Raw genomic sequence first — 7665 nt, forward strand, 5'->3', positions numbered from 1 at the left:
CAAAACAAGATGTGTCAGCATTGTCAAGGCATGAAATGCATCCTGGTCTGGGACAGAACCATGGAGATTTTGTCAGGAAGGAACACGAGCTAGCCCTGGGCAGGGAGTCCTCAAATTCTCTAAAGACAAGTGACCGGGAGCTCCTGTTAAACATACAAATTCCTCAACTTCAATCCTGAACTGGGATTTTCTGGGGAGAGGCCTGGTAAACCAAGTATTTAACCTGAGCCCCAGGTGATCCCTATTGTAGGGAAGACTGGGAGCAGTGGGAAGCCTGAGTCAGTGCCAGAGGCTGAGACCCGCTCAGCTGCAGAGCATTTCTGTGTGCTGTGAGAGGGGAAGGAAAGGGCAGAGGCTGTGGTAGAAGGGACTGAAGGAACTGACACTTATAAATTAAGACAGATACCAAAAAAGAAAGAAAGTGAAGTAGCTCAGTCATGTCTGACTCTTTGCGACCCCATGGTCTGTAGCCTACCAGGCTCCTCTGTCCATGGGGTTTTCCAGGCAAGAGTACTGGCTGCTGCTGCTGCTAAGTCACTTTAGTCGTGTCCGACTCTGTGTGACCCCATAGACGGCAGCCCACCAGGCTCCCCTGTCCCTGGGATTCTCCAGGCAAGAACACTGGAGTGGGTTGCTATTTCCTTCTCCAGGGGATCTTCTCAACCCAGGGATCGAACCCAGGTCTCCCACATTGTAGGCAGACGCTTTACCACCTGAGCCATCAGGGAAGCCCTAAGACAGATAACAAAGGAAGACTTAATTCCAAAATACGGGCAGGGACTGCAGGAGTCAGCAGGCTGCAGGGCAGATGACGGGCAGGAAGGCTCCAGGGGAGAAAGGAATCCTGGCTCACATCTGCCCAGTCCTGAGGTGGGAGGAGACGCACACAGCGGGCAGGCAGCTGCAGCAGCATCACTCGAGGGGGAAATGCCCACTTCTGCCTGCAAGCCTGTCCTGAGGACATGGCCCATCCTTGTCCTCCTGGTTTCAGGTGAGGGTTACATTGGGCAGCAAAGTGACCTAAGTTGCTAAATAGGCACACGTTTTTGCTCACTACTTGAGCTCTTTTTTCTTTTTTATCCAGCTGCATTTATAACTGAGCCCTAGGATACCTCAGGGTATTTTGTCCCAAAGGAAGCCTTTAGGAGCTATGGTGAAGGTGGAAAGGTTCTTGGTCTAGGGGAAATCTGGGTTCAAACTCCATTTTCACAAGGATCTTGAGTGCAAAATCATGTCTGTGGTCCTTGGTTTCTTCTTCATTTAAATAATAACGCCTAATACTATATAGTGGGGCTTCCCAGGTGGCATTAGTGGTAAAGAACCCACCTGCCAAGGCAGGAGATGTAAGAGACGCAGGTTCCATCACAGTGTCCAGAAGATTCCCTGGAGGAGGGCAGGCAACGCACTCCAGTATTCTTACCTGGGAAATCCCATGGACAGAGGAACCTAGTGGGCTACAGTCCACAGGGCCATAAAGGGTCAGACACAACTGAAGCAACTTAGCATGCACACATGCACATATATAGCACTCCCTGCATGCCCAGTATTATCCTATATATTTTCATAGGTTTTAATCCATTTAATTTTGACAACAACCTGGTAAGGAAGGTTCTATCATTGTCTCAGCTTTACAGATGAGAAAATGGAAGCACGGAGGTTAAACCACTTGCCTAAACAAGTAAATAAAAGAGGCAAGATTTGAACCCGGGCAATCTGCTGATCCCTTAACCACTATTCCTTATCTCTCTCTAAGAAGGACAGTGTCTGGTAACACAAAAAGAACAGGGGTGTGTGTGTGTATGTGTGCATGTGCATCATGTGTTTGGGAAGGAGGTAATTGATTTCAATGAAGTGAGAGACTTCTTGGTGAATGGGACCACATGGATTCTAAGACAGAAGATGATTCTAGGCTACAGTGAGATAGGAAGTCAGGAAGCAGGACTGATTCCACACACCTGACAGAGAAAGGCCAGAGGAGTGAAGAAGGTCCATATGGAGACTGGGAAAAAAAGAGAATTAGGAATGAAAATGCTTAGCACCCAGTGGGTTCATTTATCCAATTCCACATTCATCCAAATTTGGTAAGTACCTGGCATATGCCAGGCCCCATTACAGACACAGAAGACACAGTAGTGAGTGAACAGACACCCTCCCTGCCTTCATGGAGCCTAGAGTCTAGTTAGGGCTTCCCTGGTGGCTCAGATGGTAAAGAAAATGCCTGCAATGCAGGAGACCCAGGTTCGATCCCTGGGTTGGGAAGATCCCCTGGAGAAGGAAATGGCTACCCACTCCAGTATTCCTGCCTGGAGAATCCCACTGACAGAGGAGCCTGGTGGGCTACAGTCCATGAGTTCTCAACGAGTCAGACACAGCTGAAGGACTAACACACACAGAGTTTAGCATGCAAGATGGACAGAAAAGAAAACCAACAAATGAATAAAACAATTAGAAAAATGATGAGCTGTATGAAGGGAAAACCTGGTGGGTAAGGAATGGGTGGCTATTTTAGCTAGGGTGATAGGAAGGCTGGTCTGAGGAGGGATGATCTCAGTTGAGTCCTGAAAGAGATAGGTGTGTGCCAGAAAGTGGCAGGCCAGTGTAATTAGAAAAAAGGGGATGAGGGAGAGGTGACAGAGGTGAGTGCAGGAGATGGGCAGCACCCTCGAGGCCACCAGGAGGAGGGGAGTGCTGTGCAGTGGAAGGGACATTATTAGACGCTAAGCAGGGAATAGACACTATCCAAAGTATATTTTAGGACAAAACCTCTGCCTGACTGTGAGAATAGCTTGCAGGGATCCTGCTGGGGGAGCAGTGCTGTCATCCAGGCAGGAGTGGGTGGTGGCTTGACAGGTGGTGGCCATGGAGATGGGGAGAAGGAGTGTGATCTGAAATGTATTTTACAGGCAGAATCAACAGGTGCTCATAACTTTGTTCTTACTACCATTGGAGCAGCAGGATTTAGACCTCCATCAGATAAAGAATGAAAAGGGCAAGAAGTATCAAGCATTTCTATAGCAGGTACTGACTGGTGGGAAGGACAGAGGGACACAAAGAGATGCTCTGTCTTGGAATCAGCAGTCCCTAAGCTGCTCTCTAGGTACATGCGACTCTGAAAGGTGAATGCGAGAGCCAGATACTCTCAAATGCTTTTGAACAAATCTGATTTTTTTTTTAATTGGAGTATAGTTGGTTTACAACATTGTGTTACTTTCTGCTATACAGCAAACCGAATCTAGGGCAGTGACCCAAACGGGAACCATAGCTGTTCAGTGGAGAGCCCAGCACAATCCCCATCCTTAATGCTCACAGTCAGACAGGCAACATGGCGACTGAGGGTATACCGAGGGTGTCCTGGGATGAGACACCATGTCCAGACTTGCAGAGCTGGGGAGAGGAGATGGCCAAAGGAACAACACAGCTGCCTGAGAGCAGATACATAGGATACAAGTTCACGGGGGCTCAGAGGAGGAAGGAAACACGAGTCAGGGGAACCCAGGGGCATCGTAGTGTCCATGGTGACAGAATAATAGCCAGGGACAGGGGCTGCTGGAAGTGGAGGAAAACTGCTGATGGACTTCAAATTCTTAGTACTGTTTCAATTTTAATCGGTTTTTCCTTTTAAACAAAACCAGTAGCATCCTAGTACATTATTCTTCTGCTAGTTTCCGAATCTTCCTCCTTCGTTTATTTACTTAGTACAAGGTTATTGACACAATATCCTATACCAGGGCTTCTCAAACTCTCATGTGTTCATGAATCACCCCAGTATGTGGTTAAAATACAGGTTCTGGTTCAATAGGTCTGCAATGCAGCCTGAAATTCTGCATGTCTTTATTATTTCTTAATTGATGCTGTTGCTGGTCCTTGAATGATGCTTTGAGTAGGGAGGTTCTAACCCAATAACCCTTTGGTCCATTTCTCACTCCATTTCAACTTTAAAGTAAAATAAGATCATTCACTATTTATTAGAGTACCTACTACAGATAGGGCTTCCTGGGTAGCTCAGTGGTAAAGAATCTGCCTGTCAATGCAGGAGACTCAGGTTCGATCCCTGGGTCAGGAAGATACCCTGGAGAAAGAAATAGCAACCTGTTCCAGAATTATTGCCTGGGAAATCCCAAGGACAGAGGATCCTGGTGGGCTACAGTCCATGGGGTCACAAAAGAGTCAGACACAACTTAGCGATTAAACAACAAAACTACAGACAAGACAACAAGTGGAGGGTTGAGAGAGAGAAAAAAAATAAATGTGATACGTTACCTTTAAGGAAATTACAGGCGGAGTGGAGAGATGGGTACTAACACACAGGAATTATAATACACTGCCCCACTTAATCCTCACTACACCGTGAAAGAGGAATTGTCTCCATCTTACAGAGAAGGACAACCAAGCTAGGAAAAGTTAAGTCAATTTTTCAAGCTCACACAGCCACTGAAAAGTTGAATTTTGATCTAAATTTGGATCTTTCTGGTCCCAAAGTTCAAGTTCTTTCCATCAAGCCATACTTGAACGTAGATCAATGGATAAATACCCAAAACACTGGGCACTACACAATGTATGTGAGATGAGAACTACAAACAGCTTGCCAGGGGAGTTCAGTAGGTAGCTGGCAAGTGATAGAAATGTGGGACTACAGTATATTGACTTAATTTGACTGGTTTCCCAGAAAACAGCAGCAATGAGGACTTCACCTTGAAAAGGTATTTTTTAATGTTCCAGAAAAGAGACTAGTGTCCTTGTTTGTTCATAAATTCTCCTTTTAAGGACCACAGTTCTCAAGTCCAGGAAGTCACTGGCCCAACCAGACAGAAGCAGTTGGCATCTCATGGCTCCAGACACCAGCAGACATTTGTCTGCAAACACCCAGAATGAGGGCTGCCTCTTCCAGGAGCAGTCTTCTGTTACAGATCTTCCTCAGTCTGAACAGAGAGCAGAGCTTAGCCTGGAGACCCGGGATGTGAGCATGCTTATTACCTGGCGTTATTTAGCTGCAATTGCACCCGTCACAGAGAGGTTTTCTTACATTGTCAATATCACTTTTCAGGGCCCCTGGCTCTGAGTTTTGCCCTCCCACTTACCCACACAGATGGCTCCCTCTCAGCTCCCGCCAGCTCCTGCCTGGACTGACCACTAACGAGGAGCCCCCGCGGCAACATGTCTGGAACTCAAAAATGACTCCACTTTCTCTGTCGCTGAGTCATTGTTATTGGGGTTGGACAGGAAGACCAAAACCTATGAAAGTGCGAGTCTTAGTGGCGAGGGCCACTCCCTACATCACCACACTCGGCGCTCCACCTGAGCCTGTGTTCCCAGAGGGTGGCAAAATGTTCCTTTTCCTATTTGGAATAGAAAGGACAAAGAGAACCAAGACGTGCTGTCATTAAATGTGTGCGTGTGCTCAGCTGCTCAGAGTGTCCAACTCTTTGCGACCCCAGGGACTGTGGCCCACCAGGTTCCTCTGTCCGTGGAATTTTTCCAGGCAAGAATACTGGACTAGGTTGCCATTTCCTACTCCAAAGGATCTTTCCGACCCAGGGATCAAACCCTTATCTCCTGTGTCTCCTGCATTGCAGGTGGATTCCTTACCACTGTGCCACATGGGAAGCCCCCTGTCATTAAATGCAGAAATACTAAAATATCTGGAGGCCTCTACCCAGCTCTACCCCACCCTCCCTGGTACTTTCTCCCTAGACCTACGAGAAGGCTTTAGTTACACTCTCTATTTGCTCATCTTTAATGCAGGCTTTCTACTTCCTGCATAGAATGCAGTAAACTGAAACATTAATTAGGGACAGGATCCCTGTAAACACTCCCAGACAGGCATCACTTCCCAAATGCACAGAGCAGCTTCTTCTCGGGACCTGTCACCACTCCTGATCCCATTCACTTCTGGGGACAGAAACCACATCAGGTCACAGATGCCAAGGGCGGTTTGTGTGGGGTGTTCCCACATACCAGGTCACCCTCAGCCCCAAGGATGAGCCTCACAGAGCTATTTTGTTAGTCATGCACACCCCCAGGCACCAAAAGTATGTGTTGTCATAAGAGAGACCCAAAAACACCAGCATTTCTTTAGCCAAACATCATGGGGACAGTTTTTGGAATCACTGAAATCCCATTTTATTCCACCAGCTGTTGACTACAGGGGCAGCATGCAGTGTCCAAGGATGACACTTTGATACAAATCGAGCCCCTTCCATAAGGAAACAAGCTGGATTTTAGGGGTGATTTGTTTAAAAGCCACATCATAAATCAGCTGTCAGTTCTTTCTTCCAGGCATGGAAGGTTCACCTTTACACTGAATTAGTTGCATCTGAAACTTGACCTCCCAGCCTCAAAGCCTGCTGGAAACACATGTTCAACGACTTCCAGTCAAAGCAGCAAGAACTTAAATTGTTCCACATTTTTAATAAATGGGCCAGGAACCCAAGGGATGATATCCATTGACCTGGGTACTCAGCATATTGATCAAAGGAAGAGGATGGAGACAGGTTTGCAACGACCGGATTTGGGGGTGGGGGGCATTTACTAACACATGCAGGTCAAGCCTGGACAATACCAACTCATGTTCTTAAGTACAACCAGAGAGTCTCGGCTTAATGAATGGCCCAGAAACATTACACTAATTGAGTAACAGATCAGCTGGCTAGGGCATGGGGGTGGCGGTAAGTAGAAGTGAAGACTGGCGGGAGGGAAGGCATACAGAACCACCTGCCATGGAGAGAGGAGGGAGACAAAGCTTTCTATCATGAGCTCGGCCTCTAGGACTCCTTCGTTTCCTGGCTTCTGAGGCTAAAAAGAAATCTGCTGGGGAAAAGTGGCTTTGGAGCTCACTGGGACAGGGTCTAGGAGCTGATGCTCTAAGTCAACCTTGATGAGAAATTCTGTTGGGGCGGGCACAGGGCAAACCACTGCAGATGTGAAGGTAAGGAAGACAAGCCCCCTCCTCAAGGAGTGAGACTTCAGCAGCCAGAGACAAGCGTGAAAGCAGAACTGATAGCTGAATAGGATGAACAACTGCCATCAGACAGTGCTAGATGTACAAGCAGGGACAAGATATACGGTCCAACTGTCCAGATGCTAGAGTCTAGCAAGGAGACAGACATGAGTGCAATGTGCTAGGGATGATGAGGAGGTGTCTTGGGGGGCCTGAGGGAGGGCCACCTAGACATGTATGCGCAGGAACATCTTCCCGGAGAGGAGGGGGTGTTCAATTATGACCCAGGATGAGCAGGAGTTCACTACACAGGGCTGGGGGCCAAGGAACGGGCACAGAGGAGGGACACACATTGCTGTCGCAGTAAGACTAAGACATGCGAAAGCCCAGATGAGAGGAGGCACAGCACACTTGTGAAAATAAGAGGAACAGTCAGGCTGAGCATAGAATGCAGGGGAAAGAGAGGAGAGAAAGCTAGGCAGCAGGTAGACCTCCACGTATGGCACACACAGGAGCTTAACAGAGGCAGGTAGGAGGACTATGGTGCACAGAGCACAGAGCAGTGAAATTTGCTGAGAATGGCTGGCGAAGGCTTTGGGGAAAAAAAAAAAAAAAAAAAAACCTCTTAAAGAATGAGTAGGCATTTACCAGAAGAAATGAGAAGATTGCTCCAGGCAAAGGAAGCCATGATGCACTTTGAAGATTAACCCCATCCTCTCCCCCGATCC

Source organism: Bos indicus, chromosome 3, assembly GCF_029378745.1.
Source record: "Bos indicus isolate NIAB-ARS_2022 breed Sahiwal x Tharparkar chromosome 3, NIAB-ARS_B.indTharparkar_mat_pri_1.0, whole genome shotgun sequence".
NCBI classification, from domain to species: domain Eukaryota; kingdom Metazoa; phylum Chordata; class Mammalia; order Artiodactyla; family Bovidae; genus Bos; species Bos indicus.